Source organism: Coenobita brevimanus, chromosome 3 (assembly GCF_032717465.1).
Source record: "Coenobita brevimanus isolate Jiangsu-jjx chromosome 3, ASM3271746v2, whole genome shotgun sequence".
Classification (NCBI taxonomy): domain Eukaryota; kingdom Metazoa; phylum Arthropoda; class Malacostraca; order Decapoda; family Coenobitidae; genus Coenobita; species Coenobita brevimanus.
In genome coordinates, this window is record NC_136956.1 from 17,844,615 (window position 1) to 17,868,395 (window position 23,781).

Here is a 23,781-nt window from a genome sequence, read left to right on the forward strand (position 1 = left end):
ATAACCGTAATACAGTATTATCTTTCGCTCTGTAGGGGTGGGCGGGCTTTTCTTTTATGTGTGACTTGAGACGAGTTGGCAGAAGGATAACACGGACTAGGTTCAGAAAATTTGATTACAGCATATGAATTATGTGTATGCACCCCGACTGGTGCAGATGCCCTGTGTATGTATCGAACAACGATAGGCTGTACAGTGCACTAACAAGGCAATAAAAGGAACATTGTGTCAAGTGATACTCGTATTTGTTTGTGTACAGTAGGTCTCGTACCGTAAGTCAAGCACCTTAACTCGATATATCAACATATCACAGTGTCATTACAAATTAAGTAGTGTTTAATAAATATAAATCTCACCTGCAAGTAATCATCCTTGAGTACCTCGTATATGGCCCGACAGGTTTCAGGGATTATGCAGGACAAGCTCTGTTTAGATATGCGTGTAGTGTACTGCAGTGCCGAGTACATACACCCAGTTGCTAGAAATCTCAGCGTTGGCCTCCAACCTAGCTTCTGCTGTTATGCTGTGTCTCATGTTTGTGTCTTCTTTTCTGATGTATGGCTCCACCTTTGCTAGGAGTGTATAGAAAGTGCTTACACTCATTCGCATGTAGTTTGTAAAGTCTTGTTCATAGCCAAGTTGTAGTTCTTGTAGTAGTGTTGTATGGCTTCCATAAACATCTCTTCTATTGAGCCGTTCTTTGCACCAAAGTCTCTTCTTTTTCTTATTTTTCTTTATAAGCAAACCAATAATTATGCTACACAATACTGTCTTCTTCTCAGTAACACTGGGCACCATGTTTCTCGTACCGCACTCGACAACCAACTGGCATCGTCGGGCACGCCCTCCAATTCATCGACTCGGCCGTGTGGACAACATTCACGGGCATGCCCGACAGAATTTGCCCGTCGACCGCGCTGTCCGCCGGGCACGCCCGCTCGTCTGGACATGGCTTTAGATGCATGCCCCCTCTGGTCAAAATGTGTGCCATTTAATGCCGTTAATTCATAAATAATTATTACGGTATATTTGATGGCAGTACCCACATATAGTGGCAAATGTTTGTTTGTTTTTTTACCTCTGGGAAACTGCTAAATTGCAGACTGATTGAAGAAATGTCGGCTCCTGTCAATAAACACACATTACTGTCTTATGGAGGAGAAACCATAAAAATATGATAATATCAATGATATGAGGAGTAGCACGCTTCAGATCACCTGGTTACAGTTCTTTGCCCCGCCCACTAGTGCGGAGGCTGTGTTCGAATGCATGGCTCGTGTGTGGTCATAACACTGCCTGCCACGCGTCCCTGGTCAGAGATTAGTAATCATGAGTGTACATCAGAGTATGCTAGGTGTGGTATAATTAACCCATTTGTGCCCAGTGTCCTCAGTATAGGACGGAACTGGGCATTTTCAAAAGTTAATAAAGAAGGAAACCCCATGGTAGGGACCTATGAGCTTTGTGACTATGAACAGAGGGCAGTATCCTTGGTAACTTTCCAGCACAGTCTCTCACACAGGAACCCTGGGAGCCAGTGGGTTAAACACTGGCAAATCTTTCAGTTCCTTTAATCCATTTGCGCCCAGTGTCCTCAGTATAGGACGGAACTGGGCATTTTCAAAAATAATAAAGGAGGGAGCCCCGGGGTAGTGACCTATTAGCTTCGCGACAATGAGCCGATAGGCGGAGGGCAGTATGCTTAGTACCCTTCCTGGACTATCCCTTATACAGGAACCCTGAGAACAATAAGTTAATGACGTAAAAGCTTTGATATATCATCAGGCTTTCTTGATAGAAGTTCTTTGCAATGAATCCGAACATTTGTTTGCCTTTTTACTGCCTGCAATGCATTGTTTTGAATTTTAAGGTGTCGTTTCTTATAACTCCTAAATCTTTGTCTTCTTTTACTTCCGTCAGTGGAAATTCAAACGTGTAGTATTAATATTTCATATTTATGGTACTGAAGTGCATTCCTTCCACTTATCTCCAAGAAATTTCATCTGTCATTTTAGCCCCGGCTTACCAACGTATCAAGGTCGTTTTGTATAGATTCGCAGCCCGCTTTGATAATTAATCTGTCTCCGATTTTCCTATCATCTGCAAGTTTCCCTTCCCTACAGACAAGTGCCTTAGCACTGAAATTACCATTTTGGGCTATTTTAAGGTTCATATTGTAGAATGGTTATTGCATTTTGCCCGGACTGAGGATACTGGTCAAGAGTGTGAGCTATTTGCTGAATTGTTTTCTATCACGCACTTGGTAAAACAACCAACCAGAATACCCTATCATCCTGACAATAACGCCTGTCTCTTGCATCTACTCCTGACAAATAGTCAAGATCAGTACAGGATAGGGGTACTATCACCACTTGTATCCTCCGACCACAACCTCATGAAAGCCTCATTAGTCAGTTCCCCCAAACCTCACCATTCTGAACCTGTAAGGGTGATCAGATGGCACTTGATGGGGCAGACTGGGATGGATTTAGAAATTATCTTGCTGAAGTTCCATGGGAGTCTTTCTTCTCCAGCGACGCCCATTCTACCCAGTCCCTTATTAATGACTTAGGACAAGCTGGTATGGAACTGTTCATACCAAGTCAACATTTCGCCGAAAGTCGATCTCCCCAAAATAGTTTGATAGCAGTTGTGCCAGAGCAACGGCCCAAAAGTCATTGGCATATAACTCTTGGTTAAAATAAAAAACACCTGAATCGTTCAATCAATTTAAAATAGCTAGAAACCATGCAAAAGCACTCATAAATGTAGCTAATCAAACTTTCTTCGTAACCAAGCATCCAAATTATTAAACAATCCTAATGACAATTGAATATTCTGGTCAACTCTCGGTTCTTTCATTAATAACTTTAACAAAGCATCACCCATTCTCCCACTGAGATAGTCAGATAATAACATTACTAATGATCCACGTGGTAAAGCAAACATCCTTGCCAATATATTTGCCAGTAATTCTACTTTAGAGGAAGTGCGCCGTATCGTCCTTGTACAAGAACTTGACTCTCCAGAAACTGCTCCACTTAAGAAACTCACTAGATATGTTGAATCCATCCTAGACAGTTTACCAAATAACAAATCTCCTGTACCCAAATGGAATTCCTTCAATTGTTTTGAAAAAAATGTACACCTGAACTTTCACCTGTTCTGGCTAAATTATTCAGACTCAGCATACGTACTTCTTCATTTCCCTGTTCTTGGAAAGAAGCCAGTATCCACCCAGTTCGACAAAAGGAAGTTCCACTGACCCCTCTGATTACAGACGAATAGCTATGGCTTCTTCTCTTAGTAAAGTATTTCAGAGAGTAATTTATGTCACGAATCAATGCGCGACATTTCCCTTTTGTGAGAAGCCACGAACTATTAGTGGAAAACTCACTGTGTATCGCTCAGTTAACCGTTTCTCTCTCCATTTCGGGGTATACTTTTCAAAACATTCGTCACTGTTTAAAAGTGACCGATTTAATGCACGTCACTAAGTGCGCTACTGAGCGATACTATTGTTTTTTTATTGTTCGCCTCTGCTTGCCTCAACCGTTAGCCACGCCTTCTTCCGGTGGCTTGTGCGTCCTGCCCATACAATGTATTTTGAATTCAGTCTAATTGTGGCTTTGACGGAGAGAGGTCCTGTGCTCCAGAAGTGTGAGAGGTCAGCTAGCACCCAGGCTCCACAGAGTATCAGTTTCTCCAAACTCCCACCCCTTGGTGACACAAAGCATTCATCGTTCAGTATTTCCTTTTGTTTTCCTAGTCTTAAGAGTTTAATTAAGGTGTTTTTTTTTTTTTAGGCGTAAGAATTTAGCTTTTGTGTGAGTGAGTGCGTCTCATTGATTTGATTTGAAATGTAACGTTAAATTTATTTTTTTTGTAATCAATAAATTTAACAGTTCTTTTCTTGAGCTTAATGTAAAGTAAAATCTTGTTTCATTTCTCCAAATTAAGCTTATTTCCCACATAGCTCCTAGCTTGCATAAACGTTTGCTTTCATAACTGGTACTTAGACCAGTCTTGTTGTATTAACTTAAAATCCGTTGTGCCATTGGAGTTAAGCATCAGCAAGGACCTGATTATTATTATTAGTATTAGTTATTTATTGTCAGGGGTGAAGTAACTTTCTCCAGAGGCTAACAGTACTAATTCAGCATTTGTGAGTAATTAGTCTCTGCTGTGTACTGTTGAGAAAGTTTATAAATTCTCGTTCTTAGAGAATCGTTGCTCGATTTAGAAAGACAATCAATGTCCCTGCTTTTTAATATTATTGAATATTAATATCAATTAAATAATATTTAAGCATTTATTTCAAAATTACCGTGTTATTATAAAAACCCCGTGACAATTGGCGACCTCATTCCAGGATATTAACTCCTAGCTATAAAGCTATTCACAAGATAGTGCTCACTCGTTCATATTTAGGTATTTATAATTAAAGTTTATCGGCACAAGTTTACTGGTGTTTACCGTTAATTTAGCAAGTGAATTTTTGCTTTATCAATCCATAGAGTACTTAACTCTAGTTTATTCTTGGTAACGCCAGACGATTTTATTCGCTCCTGGGTAGTCGCTACCCATTGTGTCTATTATTGAGTCTTCCCAGTCATTTACATTTTGATTTATTCTTTGCCAGTTAACTAGATAAGACTGGTCACCACTAGCTTGTGTCTGTATTCTTTACTTGTGTTTATTAGTATTCGTCGCTAAGCAGTCAGTACTCAATTTCGGTTTGCTTAATAAATTAGCGCCATGGCTACTACTGTATTTTTACAGGAAGCCAAAGAAATGGGTCTTTCGAACCCAACCGAAATTAAAGAGTATATACTCTCACGGCATAATCAGGAGCAGCAGCGCGAGAATGATGCCCGTGAAGAGCGTAAGATTCAGCGCGAATACGAGCGAGAACAGCGTGAGGAACGCGAAAAGGAGTGCGAGTACGAGCAAAAACAGCGCGAACTCGACTTAGAACATGAGCGAGAACAGCGTGAGGAATGAGAGAGAGAACGTCAATACGAGTTACAACAACGCGAGAGAGAACGAGAGCACGAACGTGCCGAACGTGAGGCACGCGAAAAACATGAACTTGAAGTGCTGAAGCTCAAGCAAGATTCCTTGGCTTCAGACACGTCTGCTGCAGTTGGTCCAAGCTCCACGAGCATTTCCCCTGCAAACGTCCTGGCGACCCCACGCATCAAGCTTCCTTCATACAAGGAAAGCGAGCGAATCGAGCCGTACATAGCTCGTTTTGAGGACATGGCAGACATGTATCAACTGGATGAGGCAGCTAAGCGGCTTCAGTTTCTTAGCCTATTTGAGGGCCCTGCCCTCGATATTCTCCACAGAATTCGTGGAGACAATCTCACATATGAGATGATGAAAGCTGCACTCATTATGGCGTATGGTCTCACAGTAGACGACGCCAAAGTTCAGTTCATGTGAGCTCGTCTCCAAGACAAGGAGACAGCTGTTCAGTTCCTTGATCGTCTCACAGCTTACTTAAATGAGTGGATGGAGAAAGATGAAACTCCTTCCACGCGTGAGGGGATAATTGACCTTATGCTGCTTACACAGCTAGAGAGGTCGTGGCCTGCTGAGCTCATAGCACAGCTTAAGATCTGCCAGGTGAAAGATGCCAGCCAAATGGCAGAAAAGGCTGACGCATTCTTTACTGCATACGGGTATCAAACTCGTAAGCAAAACACCTGGAGCAGAAAAGATACTGCCAAATCTGGGAAACCGTCTCAGACTGAATCCCAGCACCAAGGCCGTTCTCAGAGTAATGGTCAAGGTCCAAGCAAACCACAGAAGGATCAGGGGCAAAATACACAGCAGCCTGCTTGGAAGTGGTACAACAAGCACCCCAACCAGCAGCAGTTCCCCAAGCAGCAGCAGCAGCAATACAAGGACAAGCCACGTAACCCTCAGTCAGGTCAATTAGTGTATCGGAGGCAGGAGGCAAATGCAGCCTTCATTCCACAAGTACCCGGTGGTGCCATCTCTACCAGTACAGGTACTTCCCAACAGTTCACAAGTCCCCCTCTGACCATGAACTCTCCTCAGACACCTAGTTCCCAGGGCGCCACGTTTGCTGCATCGGTTGTTCCGCAGTCTCATGAATGACTGGCTGCTACCTCCTCAGACCCTTCCACCAGCAACACTGCCTTTCTTGTTCAGCCAGGGTCTGTGGGAGGTGTTTCTGTAAATGTCCTGAGGGACAATGGTTCCTCAGGTTGCTCTGTTAAGCAGAGTTTAGTTCGGCCTGATGAGTATACAGGTCGACAGATCCAAGTTAGGCTTATTGATGGATCAGTGAGATTGTTCCCTGAGGCACGTATCCAGGTGGCATCTCCATTTTATACTGGTACAACACTTGCAGTTGTCATGCCAGAACCTCTATTTGACCTCATATTAGGCAACATCGCTGGCATCAAAAATAGTTGTGCCGTAGATGTTGCTACTCAGACTTCGGCTGCTGCGATAACACGAGCCATGGCCAAGGCTCCAAATCGCGTCACTCCGTTGACCGTCGCAATGCCGCAAGATCTGATTCGTAGTCAAGATGTTGTCCAAGAGCAACAGACTGACTTGACACTTGCCTCAGTGCGCAAGAAGCTGGAGGGTAAAGTGATCAAGTATTCACTGGGAGGACAAGCCAGGTTCCTTCGTAAGCGAGGACGGCTGTACCGTGAGTCACACACACCCCAGGGTGAGGTTCGACTGCAGTTTGTCGTTCCTGCAAAGTATCGCCGAGCAGTGTTTGAATTAGGTCACTGTTCAGCGATGGGAGGTCACATGGGTCAAAAGAAGACCTCTGACCGCATCCATGCTGACTTTTTCTGGCCAGGAATGGGACGGGAAATAACGAGGCTCGTACGTTCCTGTGATGTGTGTCAGCGTACCACTGACCGGGGACGTGTCCGTCCTGCGCCATTGAAGCCAGTGCCCATAATCTCTGAACCGTTCGAGAGAGTAGCAGTTGACATAGTTGGGCCAATCTCTCCTAGGGCTAGTGATGGATCAAAGTATATCCTCACTATAGTTGATTTCAGCACACGGTGGCCTGAAGCCGTGGCCCTTAAGAATATAGAGGCCGTCACTGTTGCTGAGGCATTAATTGAAGTGTTCTGTCGTGTAGGTATCCCTAAGAAGGTCTTAAGCGACCGGGGTTCGCAGTTCACTTCGGCAATGATGAACGAAACGTTCAGGTTGCTGTCCATCCGAGGCTTACGAACTACGCCGTATCATCCCATGTGTAACGGGTTGTGTGAGAGGTTCAATGGAACTCTCAAGAAGATGTTGAGGTGCATGACCGCCGAACAGCCAAAGGAATGGCCGCGGTTCATTGCTCCTCTTCTATTTGCTTATCGAGAAGCCCCACAGCATTCATTGAAATTCTCACCCTTTGAACTGGTGTACGGGAGGTCGGTCCGAGGCCCACTTCAAGTCCTTCGTGAGTTATGGGACGATGAAGAACCCGACCCTGAAGTCAAGACCACCTACACCTACGTCCTTGATTTGGCTGACCGCCTCCAGTCGACGTGCGAGTTAGCTAAGGAAGAACTGATCAAGGCGCGTGAAGTTCAAAAGGCTTATTACGATAAGAAGGCAAAGCTTCGGAAGTTTAGTCCAGGCGATAAATGCTTGGTATTACTCCCCACTGCCCAGAACAAGTTGTTGGCGCAGTGGAAGGGTCCATTCGATGTAGTAGAGCGCATTTCAGACCTCAACTACATAATACAGATGGGGAACGTTCGAAAAAGGTTCCACATTAACATGTTGAAGGCTTATCATGAGTCAGACCCCGAGGAGACTGGCTTACGAGTAGCTGATGATAGTGACCAGCCACTGGAAGAAACCGGGGCAGCTGCGGTGATCCCAGCTGATGACCATGATGACGAGCCCTTAACCGCTCAGTCCCATCAGGAAGAGACTGTCGGAGATGTTTTACTTAACCCTGACTTAGCAGTAGGGGACCAAAATGCCTTATGGTCACTGCTCTGTCAGTATGCTGATGTCTTCTCAGACCAACCTAGACTTGCAAAGGTTGCGTGTCATAAAATTGAGTTGACCAGCATTGCTCCTATAAAGGTTAAGCCATATCCGATTCCCATGCGACTACAGGGTGCAGTAGATAAGGAAATTGCTGACATGGAGACTGCAGGCATTATCGAAAAGTCCTCATCTCCTTACTGTAGTCTGATGGTAGTAGTCCGCAAGAAAGATGGTGGAGTCAGGATTTGTGGCGACTATAGAAGGCTCAATGCAATCACCAAAGTGGATGCTGAGCCATTGGGTGACCATATTGCCATCTTCTCCAAGCTGGCAGGGTCACGATATTTCACGAAGCTCGACCTAGCGAAGGGATTCTTCCAGATTCCCCTTCATCCTGAGAGTCGTCAGTTCACTGCCTTTGCTACTCCTAGGGGGTTGTACCAATATAAAGTCCTCCCATTTGGACTTACCAATTCCCCAGCAGTATTCAATCGTGCCATGAGACAAGTGCTCCATGGTATTGTAGGAGTAGAGATGTTTGTTGACGATGTCCTCGTTCATTCCGCCACATTGGAGGAGCACCTCAGACTCTTGGAAATTGTCTTCAGTAGACTCCAGAGTTTCAACATGACTGTGAAGCCTAGCAAATGCAAGATTGCTCACAGTGAGGTGGAGTTCCTCGGTCATATTGTTGGCAGCAACCATTGCAGGTGTCAGGGTGACAAGATCAGGAAGGTTAAAGAAGCCCCGAGACCCGTGACCAAGAAACAGGTTAGGGCATTTCTTGGCCTAGTGGGCCCAACCGTTGTACGAAGTGCTACGGAAATATGCTCCAAACACCATTGAATGGGGAGAAGCGCAAGAGAGATCTTTTGCCACCCTCAAGAATATGTTGTGCAAGGAGCCTATCTTGCAGTTGCCTGATTCCAGCAAACCTTTCATACTGCGCACTGATGCTTCACAAGATGGAGTAGGTGCCATATTGATGCAGGAATCGGAAGGTGGAATCTTGCCAGTGGCATACCACAGCCGTAGGCTAAAACCCGCCGAGAGGAATTATAGTACTGTTGAGAAGGAACTCTTGGCTGTGGTTGATGGTGTTAAAAAATATTATTATTATTTATTTGGGGCATCATTTGTTCTGGAAACTGACCATATGCCACTCACTAGTCTTAGCACGACCAAGACGGCTAATGCAAGATTGACACGCTGGACACTGTATTTACAGCAGTTTAACCTTGTTGTGAGATACATCAAGGGAAGTGATAACGTAGGTGCAGACCTGATGTCTCGCCTACTAACTGCTGACTAACATGGGCAGTTGTTGTATGCTGGGTTCCGTGATAGGCATCCTCAGAGATTTGAGTAATCCAAGGACCAGCCTGGTTCCCAGTCAAAAGTGTAGACCTGACGTCTCACTTGTTGGCCCCACAGGACACAGTATGTCCAGGGCCTGTACATACACGTGTACTGTTGGTTAAGGGGGAAGTGAGAATTCCGCAGAGGCGACTTTAGGCTATGGAAGACCCAAGTTTGCACAAGGATTCTCAGCTCCCCGATACTAATATAAGTACTGTAGGTTAAGGGGGAAGTGAGAATTCCGTAGGGGCGACTTGAGGCTATGGAAGACCCAAGTTTGCACAAGGATTCTCAGCTCCCCGATACTAATATAAGTACTGTAGGTTAAGGGGGAAGTTCGAGAGAGAACTCCGCGGAGGCGACTTGAGGCTATGGAAGACCCAAGTTTGCACAAGGATTCTCAGCTCCCCGATACTAATATAAGTACTGTAGGTTAAGGGGAAAGTTCGAGAGAGAACTCCGCAGAGGTGACTTGAGGCTATGGAAGACCCAAGTTTGCACAAGGATTCTCAGCTCCCCAATACTAATATAAGTACTGTAGGTTAAGGGGGAAGTTCGAGAGAGAACTCCGCAGAGGCGACTTGAGGCTATGGAAGACCCAAGTTTGCACAAGGATTCTCAGCTCCCCAATACTAATATAAGTACTGTAGGTTAAGGAGGAAGTGAGAATTCCGCAGAGGCGAATTGAGGCTATGGAAGACCCAAGTTTGCACAAGGATTCTCAGCTCCCCAATACTAATATAAGTATTGTAGGTTAAGGGGGAAGTGAGAATTCCGCAGAGGCGACTTGAGGCTATGGAAGACCCAAGTTTGCACAAGGATTCTCAGCTCCCCGATACTAATATAAGTACTGTAGGTTAAGGGGGAAGTGAGAACTCCACAGAGGCGACTTGAGGCTATGGAAGACCCGAGTTTGGACAAGGATTCTCAGCTTCCCGATATTAATATAAGAACTGTAGGTTAAGGCACAGGTTGAGGACCCGTGTGCATTTCGAGGCTATGGAAGACCCGAGTTTGCACAAGGATTCTCAACTTGCCGACACTAATCGTGTGCTAAAATTAATGGCGACCTCGAGTGTACTTTTCGTAGCATGTACTGATTGCTAGGCAGAGAGAGTAATTGTAATGTAATAAGAATTTTGTCTCATTGACACTTTTAATGCTCCACCTTAATTGGTTTTGCAGGTTCAGCAATGGGTGTAGCAGTTTTGCTGTGTGGACCAGCTGATCGTCTGCCGCACGCTGCCGCCTCTTCTCCTCTGCCTTCGTCGTCGCCATATTATTTACTGTGTCATTTTACACATAGGTACAGTCACACTACAACTGTCACACCTACACCGTGTATTACATACGCCACGCTACACAACAACTAGTTGTCAGTGTAAATGTAGCGACTTTTCGCTCAGTTTGACCTGAGTACAGGATTTTCACCGTCGTCACGGAGTTTTTCCCTCAAGCTTGCTTCTATTAACATAAATACGAGGTTTTTTCGCTCACTGGCGACTGTGACTTTCTCCTGTAGCAGGATAGCACACACACCACAGTGTGAATCTTGTGTGACTGAGTTAGGATGTGTACATATATATATATATCCACAAATTTTTTCCCATAAGGAAAAAATTTAATTTTGTAGGGGCGTAATGTCACGAATCAATGCGCGACATTTCCCTTTTGTGAGAAGCCACGAACTATTAGTGGAAAACTCACTGTGTATCGCTCAGTTAACCGTTTCTCTCTCCATTTCGGGGTATACTTTTCAAAACATTCGTCACTGTTTAAAAGTGACCAATTTAATGCACGTCACTAAGTGCGCTACTGAGCGATACTATTGTTTTTTTATTGTTCGCCTCTGCTTGCCTCAACCGTTAGCCACGCCTTCTTCCGGTGGCTTGTGCGTCCTGCCCATACAATGTATTTTGAATTCAGTCTAATTGTGGCTTTGACGGAGAGAGGTCCTGTGCTCCAGAAGTGTGAGAGGTCAGCTAGCACCCAGGCTCCACAGAGTATCAGTTTCTCCAAACTCCCACCCCTTGGTGACACAAAGCATTCATCGTTCAGTATTTCCTTTTGTTTTCCTAGTCTTAAGAGTTTAATTAAGGTGTTTTTTTTTTTTAGGCGTAAGAATTTAGCTTTTGTGTGAGTGAGTGAGTGTGTCTCATTGATTTGATTTGAAATGTAACGTTAAATCTATTTTTTTGTAATCAATAAATTTAACAGTTCTTTTCTTGAGCTTAATGTAAAGTAAAATCTTGTTTCATTTCTCCAAATTAAGCTTATTTCCCACATAGCTCCTAGCTTGCATAAACGTTTGCTTTCATAACTGGTACTTAGACCAGTCTTGTTGTATTAACTTAAAATCCGTTGTGCCATAGGAGTTAAGCATCAGCAAGGACCTGATTATTATTATTAGTATTAGTTATTTATTGTCAGGGGTGAAGTAACTTTCTCCAGAGGCTAACAGTACTAATTCAGCATTTGTGAGTAATTAGTCTCTGCTGTGTACTGTTGAGAAAGTTTATAAATTCTCGTTCTTAGAGAATCGTTGCTCGATTTAGCAAGACAATCATTGTCCCTGCTCTTTAATATTATTGAATATTAATATCAATTAAATAATATTTAAGCATTTATTTCAAAATTACCGTGTTATTATAAAAACCCCTTGTCAATTTATAAGCACACTGTTAAGCATCTTGAATCCAACCACATAATTAGTGATTGACAGTATGGTTTTCACCATGCAAGATCCACTATTTATATTCTCAGTCTCCTGACTTATACCATCTATCAGTCAATTGACCAACATGAAGAAACTCATGCCTTAGCCCTTTATATTTCTAAAGTTTTTGACAGAGTTTGGCATCGTTCCATGCTATCCAGACTTCCTTGCTGTGGTGTAACGCCTTTTGTTCCTCTGATTTCCTCATATCTCAGCGACAGAAAGGTAAGTGTTAAAGTAGATGATGTATACTCCAATTTCCACTCGAATAATGCCAGCATGCTAGAAGGATGAGTTCTGGCGCCAACCCTATTCCATATTCATATTAATGATCTCTTATCTGTCGCCCATAATTCCATCCATTCAGATGCAGATGACTCGACACTTCACAGTTCATTCACAGTTAAACACCCATTCACAAAGGTCGTTATCTCAAACTCACAACTCAGTACAGCAATTTCCTTAAATCAAGACTTATCCAAGATCACTGAATGGGGACAAAATATCATTTTCTTATTTAATACTCGTAAAACCAAATATAAATGGTGTACTAATAAACAGATCTTGCAAGTTTCTTATAATTCCTTTAATGCTACTAATATTCCTCTCTCTAAAAGTACTGAAATATTCGGTGTTTCACTTAATACCTTGAACTGGACTTCTCATGTTAGATCACTAACTAAAACCGCTTCAAAGAAACTTGGATTATTATACATAGTTCGTAACTTCTTCGCTGATGAGCAGCTAGCCATAATTTATTAGGATCATGTGCACTCTCAGCTGGAATATTGCTCACCCTTCTGGAATGGATGTGGAGAGGTTGCACTAAAACAACTTAAAATTCAGAACAAGACTATTAGAATAATAACTCTACTGTTACAAATGAACTACCTCCCCTTCGAGTAAGAAGGAGTGTTGCCTCCCTTGCATTATTTTATTGATATTTTAATGACAAATGCTCAGACGAAGTTGCATCCATTGAGCCACCTCTCCATGCCTTCCCCCGTACTACACGGGCATCTTGCAACTCTCATGATTGGACTGTCACACTGCCGTTCTGCAGAACTTTCACCCATCAGAAATCTTTTATTCCCCGAACTGCATCTCTTTGGAACTCGCTTCCCCAGAGTGGTTTCCCCCGCAAAACTTCAACCTACGACTGTTCAAATCCAACTGTTACAGATTTTTCTTTAATGAATGGACATATGTAATATGGTTTATGGATTTTTTAAATAATTTGTTTTTCAATTTCTAGACCACTGACAAACTCCGAAAAGAACTGGCCCTAGGACCGACCCATGATGAACCCTGTTTGTTACTTCTAGATACAGTGGCAGTAAGCATGTGTAGACCAGTGTGTGTATGTAACCCAGTGTGTATGTATATGTTAGCCAGTTTGCTCTGGGCCACCTGCAATCTCCTGCTTCATCACCCAAGGATTACCTTATTAACACCACCGCAGGTACGCACAGGATGACGGCGGGGGGAAAGGGGGCATGGACGGGTGATGGAGAGAGAGGGAGAGGTAAACAGGCAAAAACGGACACAGGAAAAATATGTACGGAGGTAAGTTTGTGGAAGGTGAGCGGTGGATGATTTGGACAGTTACTAAGGCGGGAAGGTATGTAAAAAGGAACTGTAGATTTACATAGAGTAAGGAGGAGTTTGGTAAGCATACTGCAAAGGCGGTTGTGGTACGTAAAAGTAATGGGAATTTGTCGTTAGTAGGTGGTTTTATACTGAAAGTGGGTAAGTAGTGAGATAGGTATGAGCTAAGCTAAAGAGATGACACAAACACATCGGTAAGCAGGAAGTTAGATAAATTGGAAGATAGTGTGCCGAAGTATATGAACCGTAGCAAAGATTTTGTAGGGACTGGTAAAGATGGACGGAAGGGGAGAGATGGAGAGATGTTTTGGTTTGTGGAAGTGAAATAGTATGTGAACGACTGACAGGGTTAAACGGGTAATTTAAGTTGATTGACAAGCAGAGTTATTAAGGGTATTGACGTGTTCACTACTAGAGGTGCCCGTAACGTGAATATTATTAACTAACGGTAACAGAAATGGAACAAAAACGATAGCGTCTAGTAAAGTGGGTTAATGGGGATTTCTTCTAAAGCCTTCACTACAAGAGGTGCTCCCAAATATGAAGGAAAGCATCTCATGTTAGTCTGACCGAATTAACAAGACTGTAGCATCAGGAAGTGGTTAATCTGATGATATATGAAGTACTGGCAGGATGATGTAGTTGGTTAGACAGGAAGCGAGGTATTGAATATCACTGTTATTAAAAAGTGGAATGGAAGAGGGAAGTGAAGAGGAAGGAAAGATGATTAACTTATTAGCTGAGAAATTACTTGGCAGGTGGAAGGTTAGTGATGTTGTTGGCAAGTATATTAAAATTTCTAATAAGTCTGAAAGAGAGAGAGAGAGAGAGAGAGAGAGAGAGAGAGAGAGAGAGACGGTGGGGGAGGGGGGGCTGGGGATGCCAGTAACGGACTGCAATCGATAGTATGTACTAGGTACATTGGAAGGTAGGTAAGTAGGTGTATAAAAACAAACTTTTCATTTGCCCAGGGGAATTAAAGCTGTGTCTTTTATACATTATTTATTACATTTATATAAATTCGAGACATCGATGACATGTGGTGACAGTTGTCTGTGCTTTGGGGGTCTGTCTGTCTTAGTTATAATTGCAGTTCATCAGTACCGTCCTTACGGTAATCTGTTATTTATGACATGCATGTGTCTGTTGAACGTTCTTCCTTTAATGGAAAACAATATTTTGTAGTGAAAGGCTTATAACATTTTTAGTAAGTCCTTTTTATTGTGTATTTGTTACCAGTAAACATTTTTATTTAGTTGTGGAGAGACACCAATTCATTGCAAAAAAGATGTGCTGAGAAATATTAACTGTTTGTGTCTGGGAAAGCCACCAAGTAGCAGGAGGCAGTGGGCAGATGAACTACTAAGCAGGTAGCAGTAAAAAAACACGTAAGCATTAAAACCCATTAATAAGTTCGGAAAAAATGGAAAGAAAGAGGTAGGTCGGTAGGTAACTGTATTTATATCAGCAGTAAATTTCAAACAGGGAATGAAAAATATAAGCTAAGGGAGATACGTAACGAGTTTCTTGTGGTTACAATGAGATACTGAGAAGTATAATTTTAAGTAACCCTTAATAGACTTTATGACCTTACTTAGTTCGATGCAAGTTAGTTCCCAGTGAAAGCCTGAAACTGATACCAAGGTGGCAGGAGAGTAGGTAGGTAAGATGGTCAATATATTAATGTCGTTATTAAGTCACCAAAGAATGCTAGGAAAGGGCGTAAAGGGAAAAGAAGGGAGGTGAGTGGGGCGAGGAGCAAGCGGAGACAGGAATAAGGAGAGGGAAGGAGGTAAAGGGTGAATGATGAAAGCAAAGTGGCAAAAGTGAGAGGAAGCAAGGAGAAAATGAGGAGAATGAAAAGAGGGGATGGAGCGATTGAACGAGGAAAGGAGGGAGGAGTATGAGAAAAGATGAAATTTGAGGGAAAGTAGGAAAAAAGGACAAGAGGAAGAGAGATGAGAAAGGTTAGTGGACAGAGGGAGGGACGGAAGAAAAGATGAAACGTGGGATGAAACCTTAGGGATTTAGTAAAAAGAGGAAGTCGGAACACCATTACTTTATCATACAAACACAAATATCGGTCTACTGTTTTATCTTTCCCATTTTCTCCTCTAGTGTCTGTTTCCATTGTTTCCCACCCCACTTTTTGCAAGGTCTCTTGCAGTCATTCCTTCCCTCTTTCTCTTCTTCCTCCTTCCCACCTTCCCTCTCTCCTTCTTTATTTGCATCCTTCTCACTTTCTTTTCTTTGTTTTTCTGCTACCCCTTTCTACCTCCCTTCTCTCTTCCTCGTCTTCCCTTCTACTTCGCCTTCCTTCTTCCTCGCACAACAGGATTTCTACTTCTCTTATTGTCACTTATTTTTTTCCATTTACCTCTCCTTCCCTCCCGTTCTTTCCTTCTACAATTCTGATCTTCCTTTCTTCTTTCTCTCCTCCTCTCTTCTAACCAAATCCTTCCAATTTCTCTCCTTCATTCTTTTTCAACTACCCTCCATCTACCTTCCCTCTCTCTCTTCTTTACCTTCCTCTCACACCCTCGTTCATTTATTTTCTGTTTCCTACAACGTGCTCTACTTCCCTCCACTATCTTCATTATTTTCTTTTCTCCCACTCTCCAATAATTTTTCTTTCACCGCTCTTTTCTTCTCTGTTTTTCCTTTCATTCTTGTGTTTTTCTTCCCTTTCTTCATTTAGTTTCCCCCCTACTCTCTCTCTCTCTCTCTCTCATCAGTAATCAGTCCTGGCACAAAGCTTCGAAAAGGAACTTTATCTCCAAAGATGATATGACACATGAAGGAGACATGCAAACAGGGTAAGGATATGAGGGTGAAGGAGAGATAACGAAAGGAGTGTGTGTGTGTGTGTGTGTGTGTGTGTGTGTGTGTGTGTGTGTGTGTGTGTGTGTGTGTGTGTGTGTGTGTGTGTGTAAGAGAATCACTTTAAGAACAAATTTAAATATTTTCTCTGTCTCACTCAGATCCCCCGAATTACTGCAAATCTTTTTACCTGTATGAGAGAGAGAGAGAGAGAGAGAGAGAGAGAGAGAGAGAGAGAGAGAGACAGACAGACAGACAGACAGACAGACAGAGAAAGAGAGAGACAGAGAGAGAGAGAGAGAGACAGAGACAGACAGACAGACAGACAGAGAAAGAGGGAGAGAGAGAGAGAGAAGGGGGGGGGAGAAGCATAGGCGCACAAACACACACTAAACCAACTGTCTCTGTGCCCATATTAAGAAAAAATGCTCTGAAAAACAAGGAGGGAACTGCAGACCCGCCGACGAAACATGTCTTGAAAATGTAAAAGAGCTCCTTTACCAGCAGGACTGGGTGATCAAAGTACACCTCTCTCTCTCTCTCTCTCTCTCTCTCTTTCCTTGGTTTCATGGCTAACTGCCCATTTCCCTGCCTTTGTCTCTAAGCAATTGTATCTCTCGGTTGCAGTCTCCCCCACACAATGAATCCCCGTATGTCTCCCAGCGTCTCTGCCCCCCTTCCTACTTATCCTCCCTGCCTGCCTGAATCTCTCGCTGCATCCGTCACTCCCAGCCTTCCTGCCTATTCTGACCCACCCACTTGCCAGCCTGCCCACCTGATAGTCTTATGAGAATGAGAGGGTTGCTTGGTCGACCAGGATTATTACCTAAATTTACTTCCCAGACTTGCCTCCTCCTTGTCTTCCCTTTCATCCTTGAAGTGCCTGATCATCAGATTCCCTTCCCACATTCCTTTCCTACCTTTCCTCACCATCCCACTCTTTACCTGTTCTCTTTCTGCCCTCTACTTTACTTTCCTGCCTACTTTCATCCTTCCCACCATTCCTACCTTCTCTGCCAACCCCCTTTATTCAATGCATCCTTTCTTCCTTCTTATCTGTCTACGTTTTCGGCCTATCTCACCCCCTCCACTCAGCTAATTCTCTCTGCCTCCCTTTATTCTCCCTGTCCCACGTCATGGAAATTCATATTTGTTTCATTCATTTAGGTCATTATCTCCTTCCTGCTTTCTCCCGATTCTTAAATGACACTTTGCCCCTGTCTTTTCATAGCATCCCTCTAAATTGCCTTTCTATTTCTTCTGGTTCCCACTTATCCTGTAACACTACTTGCACACAGTTTTGTTCCTTCTTTTTTTCTTTTCCTCCTTCCATCACTCCCTGCCAAGCCACCTCTCGTCTTCTCCTCCTGCCTTCGTACCGTTCACCCTTCGCGTTCACCCTCTTCACGATTCACTTTATCCCTCGCTTTACCTCTCCTTTTTTCCTTCCTTAAGTTCCTCATTCTCTTTCGTTTCTTCTTTCTCTTACTTCTCTCTCTCTCTCTCTCTCTCTCTCTCTCTCTCTCTCTGCTATGCTCTCTTCATTTCACTGCTTCTCGATTTACGTTTTGTGTCTCTTAACCCTGTCATACTCTTCACTGATCTCCCTCACATGTTGACATCTATATTCTTTTTTTGTCGTTCTTTTGGTTCCTTCTGTTTGTACCTTTTTTTATTTGTTTTGTTTCTGTATTTTGTCACTTTTCGTTTTCTTTTCTCGTTTTTTATACTTAACTTATTTCTTCTTTTCCCTAATTGACTTTATTTTCTCTCCATTTCTCTAGTTCCTTTTGTTCCCGATTTCATTTATTTCATTCACTCTTGTCCTTTATACTTGACCGTTCTCTTTCTTTATTCACTGTTTTACTTCATTCCCTTCCTTCTCGTTGACCTTTGTTCTCTCTCTACCACTTCTTCCGTTCATATATCCCATTCCGCCATATTTACCTTTTTCTATCAGTTTCCTATCCTCTAGCGACCCCTACTTTTCTCCTCTTATTCAACCGCAATTTCTTTCTACCCGACTCCCTATCTACTCATATGGTAAACCTCCTCTTACTCTTACTTTTCTTCCCTACCTCGTTGTTTCTCGTTCCCTCCTTGTTTCTGGCTTGTCCATTACTACTTCTCTTCCACATCCTGCCCTTTTCACTTTTCCTGTCTGTCACCTTCAACGTCCCTCTTTTCTCTCACTGCCTCCCCTCCTCTCACTCTGCAGATCCATTTCTGTCTACACCCACTTCCATTATCTCCACCCTTATTTGCATACTCCTTAGTTACTGCTTATAGACTTCCTTACCCTCACTCCTTACATTTGGTCTGTTTGACTTATATCCCACTTAAATTTTGTGTTGATGTACTGGGCTTCAACTCAGCGTAACCTTGTCACAGGCAGAGAGAGAGAGAGAGAGAGAGAGAGAGAGAGAGAATCATCATTTACTCCCGCTTCGTAATGTGTATAGCATCATCATGTCTTCCCGCCTTCCCTAATCACCTCTATCTTTGTCTACTTTCCTCATCAGTCACTCCACGTTTGCTACAACCAAAGCTTCAACGACTCTAACTTCTCTCTACTCTGCCGACAATCTTGTGTATAACTTGGAAGGGTAGTTATCAACTTGAGTTATTGTTTCTGGTTCTAAAAGGCGGGTTCACTACATCGCCCAAAGAAATATAATGTATCATGTTCATAATTGTTTTTCCTAATCGCTGCATTAGGATACGTGAGTACATTTTAAGGTTTGTGCAGAGTGGGATGGAAAAGTAGAAATGCTGGGGACAAGCCACGATGTCAGAGGGCCTAGACGTGAGAAAATTTGAAATCTCGGGAGAAATCAAAACAGGTCCAGGTTATTATTATTATTATTTTTTTAATGTCAGACTCTGGGCACAGGTTTCACAGCCTGCCCTCAAGGTCCAGTAGTCCTGCTACATACTACACACCCCTATATGTCACCACTTTGGCGCTAACACCCACCGTCCTTATTGACTACATGTTAGGGCTGTCTCATACAAGACTGGTATATTGGTAATAGCGGAGGTATTTTTACGACATGTCGGCGGGTCTTCTAATTGACCAGTAAAGTCTGATTTTGTGAAATTCAAATCCTTAAACTGTTCCCTACTCCAGAGTGGATTTGAACCTGGGTCCGGTTGGACTGCAGGCAACCTCTCTACCGTGTGAGCCACCGCCTTGATTTTTCCCTCATGTTCAGCAAATAAATTAAGGAAAATTATGTCATTACGGGGATAGTTTGTAAAATCTAACCAGAAAGACATCAGAATTTCAGTGAAAAACTGACTGTTAGACACTGGTGAGGAAGCTATGTGTCACCGCCATTTTAAATATCCCGCAGTCCATGCCTTGTCACAGCTGTGATGGAAGTTGCAACTAGATATTCAGAACTCAAAAGATATGAAAATGTACTGATGATGCGAAAGTTAAAAGCATAATGCAAACTGATGCGACAGCATAACGCTCTCAAGTAAATTCGCATATTCGTTTGCCTCGTCAAGTGGGACATCCCGGGAGCAGCTTACCCCCCCCCCCCTTGCCGTTTCTATCATTCATGGATATTCAGAGAATGTCATATTTCACTGGAACTCTAATGTTTGGCTGAGTTAGATTTTACAAACTATCTCCGTAATAACAAGTTACCTGAATTTACCTGAAAATGGGAGGGGGGGGGGAATTAAAGGTACTCTTAAAACATTACATGGACTCGATTTCATTTGTCCCGAGAACTCAAAATTTCACACATATCTAGGCCATCTAATATATTTTGTTAGGCCCCGTTTTTAAATTAACCTATGCAGATAAGTATATTTTGTATCATTATATTGGGCAACCTTATCGTCATATGGTTATTGTAACCTAATAATAAAAATAATTTTAAAATGCGTCCTTAATAATAAATGCTCTCAGACAAGCAGTCGGTTGCCAGCTTTCAAAATCACAAGGGTCGTCTCTTCTCAGGTGAGACTGAATAATCTGTAGCGTTCATGACAGTACATCATCTACCTTTGCTGGTATCTTTCCATTCCTGAGGTATGAAGAGATCAGTGGGACAAAAGCTGATAGTTCCCTGGATAACAGGAAACGGAGCCATATTCTGTCAATAGCTTTAGAATTGTCAAGGGGTACTGCATTAGTTTCTCCATGTTGGTCATTAGACTGATGGATAGTATGAGTCAAGAGACTGAATATATCAGCAATGGTTTTTTTCGTGACGAAAACCATACCGTCACTAAAATATAAGATGGGCACACTTCTCAGCAGAAAAGCATATATATATATATATATATATATATATATATATATATATATATATATATATATATATATATATATATATCACTTCGTAAGTAGGAATGGCGCAAGTTCAGAGTTGCGTCCTCTCTTATAGGGTACAAGAGCATTCGCGGGAAAACGTCACAAAACTTATTTCTAAGCTTATGAACTAAAAGACCTTCGCTATTCAAGTGGAAAACTACTCGCAAAGTCTTGCTAACCTTAGCAGGGGTCGCAAGATCGAACCGCAAAAATGACGATTTTGTTCTCTCTCTCTCTCTCTCTCTCTCTCTCCTTTTGCAGTCATAACTCCAAAACAAAAAGACGTACGCGAACATGCTATAAACCAAAATGCGGCTTGTCAAGAGTAGATGTTTCATATCATGTTTAGATAAGTATTCAGGCTTCGGTTCGAGATTTACGGCCTGAAAACCGCATCGCGGTTGCCCGTAAGTACGCCATTTTGCGCAATATTGGTTAGCTACAACTTGCCTACAGTTAAGAACGTACCAAAACACACCTTTTCACTGGAAGGTACCCTCGGTTTATTCTTTCAGTATGCTTTTCATGTCACACACACACACACACACACACACACACACACACAGCATGGAAAAATGCTCTTACACAATTTATTTTCACAATGTAATATTCCACGTACTATTCATGTACTACACGTGGTCTGCATGCATATTTTGGACGGTGTACTATTCTCAAAAAAAAAAAAAAATGCATACAAATCTGAGAATGTGGCATGATCCTAAGCCTCCAGACAACCTTCCTCGTGCACTGTCCAGCTTTATCCCTCCACTTCATACCCAATTCTATTTGTTCTTCCAAGCTGATCCCACCATGTATCCAGTCATTATAGATACAGCAAGTGAGCGAAACAAGCGAGGGACGACATTATTAGATTCACAGTAGGGTTTGGATTCTTATGCCACGCACAGCATTAACAGTGTGCTGTTTCGGAATCCACTAAAGCTACGGGAGATGTACACACATCGATGGAACGCTTATAGAAAAGTAATAGTGACTCCTTTAAATCTGTCTTCTTGTGCCATGATTAAAGTCTCAATGAGCCAAATTCAGATTCAAAACTGGAATATTCCAAGTTATTAGAGCTGTAGCGAAACAATGCACAACGTTGGAAAGCTGGTGGAAATGTATACGTGTTTCTTAGGTGGTGTTTCACAAAATTCGCAGCCAAATTCCCGACGACGAGCCCCAAAGCGCCAGACTAAACACCAAAACTTCGTTTTCTCGGATATTGTTGAACTGAGAGCAAACCTATGCATATTGCTTTTTAAGCGGCTTTGCTCAAAATGCACCAACATCTTACCAGAAGAAGAAAGTTTATTTTCGGCAAAACTGAGTTGTCTTGAAAACTATTAAAACTGGAATGGACCTGGAAGAAGCTTCGAAAACTTGACATATAACTCAGTCAAGGTTTCTCACGCAAACAAGTTCAATCCTCGCAAGTGTGAACACCTTAAATTTCATATTTGTCGTAATTCTCTCCACCTCTACCTGCCGCTCTTAAAATCTTGGCCACATTTACTCTTCCACAATTCCTCATAAGCTGTCCCTTTAGTTCCTTTCCTCATTCTCACTATCCCTATCCTTCAGTAATCTAATTCCTTCCAGAATGTACCTCAAGGTGATTAATGAGGGACCAACATCACTAGCCACTCCCTCTAACATACACCAAATATTCTCAGTCTTTATTCTCCTTTCCTCCCAGCAGCAGCCTCAAGGAAAAAGTGCCCTGGATTTTTAAACGAGCTCTGCATTTTAAAACAACAGTACTATTACCCTGTCTCTGCTAAAAATTTGGACCACTGCGCCTAAAATACTGTGCAGTGCTGGTAGCTGCATTCATTTAACGAAGGTGTAATTCTGCATGCAAGTATTTCTCTCAGGTAATGTACCATTTTGTTGCTCTAAATTTGATTTAATCTGATTTTCATGGCATAAGTATGATTTGAAAGTATCTTAAAAAAAAATGTATATTATCTGGATTAAGAAACGACTGAAGTTAAAACAACTAAGTGTTTTCATTAATCGTATATTGAAACAGAACCATGATGACGAGGAATATGATAATGATTATGCTTATGTGCTGATGCTAATGATAACAGATGTGCTGATCTTGATAATAATAACGATGTTCAGGACGATAATGATGATAGGGAGAATGATAATGCTTGTAAGTGGGAAGTAATGAATATGAGAATGATGCTAATGGACGCAATGATGATATACACAAATATGACGAGGACATTGACGTCGATGATATCGGTGATTATGATGTTAATGGTGTCTATATGATGCTAACAGTGTACAGCTGATGGTTATGAACGTGGTGATATTGATAACATCAGCGAATGTGCATATAATAACTTTCTACTACCGTTCTGAACAACTATGAAATTTTCAATTTCGTATTACATTTATTTGAATAAAATATATATATACCACATAGCCTAACGATAGGATGATTACCGTATGAAAAACGTTATAGTAAACTACGAATTAATGGACAGGGTTTGTAATACTATCAACAACAGAGCTATTTCGCAAAGTGGATGTAAATTACCGGTAATACAATTCATCATATAAAGATATATCATCGTCTGATACGGGTTTATGGAGATTTTCAACCGATTCACTGGGATATTCGTACACACTAGCTCAAACTAAGGACAATTATTTTTATGAAAATTTTAACTGACGAGGCATACAAATAACACAACATTCCTCGCACACACACACACACACACACACACACACACACACACACACACACACACACACACACACACACACACACACACACACACACACACACACACACACACACACACACACACACACACACACACACACACACACACACACACACACACACACACACACACACACACACACACACACACACACACACACACACACACACATCAAGAGCTGTGTACAAGTAGTTAAT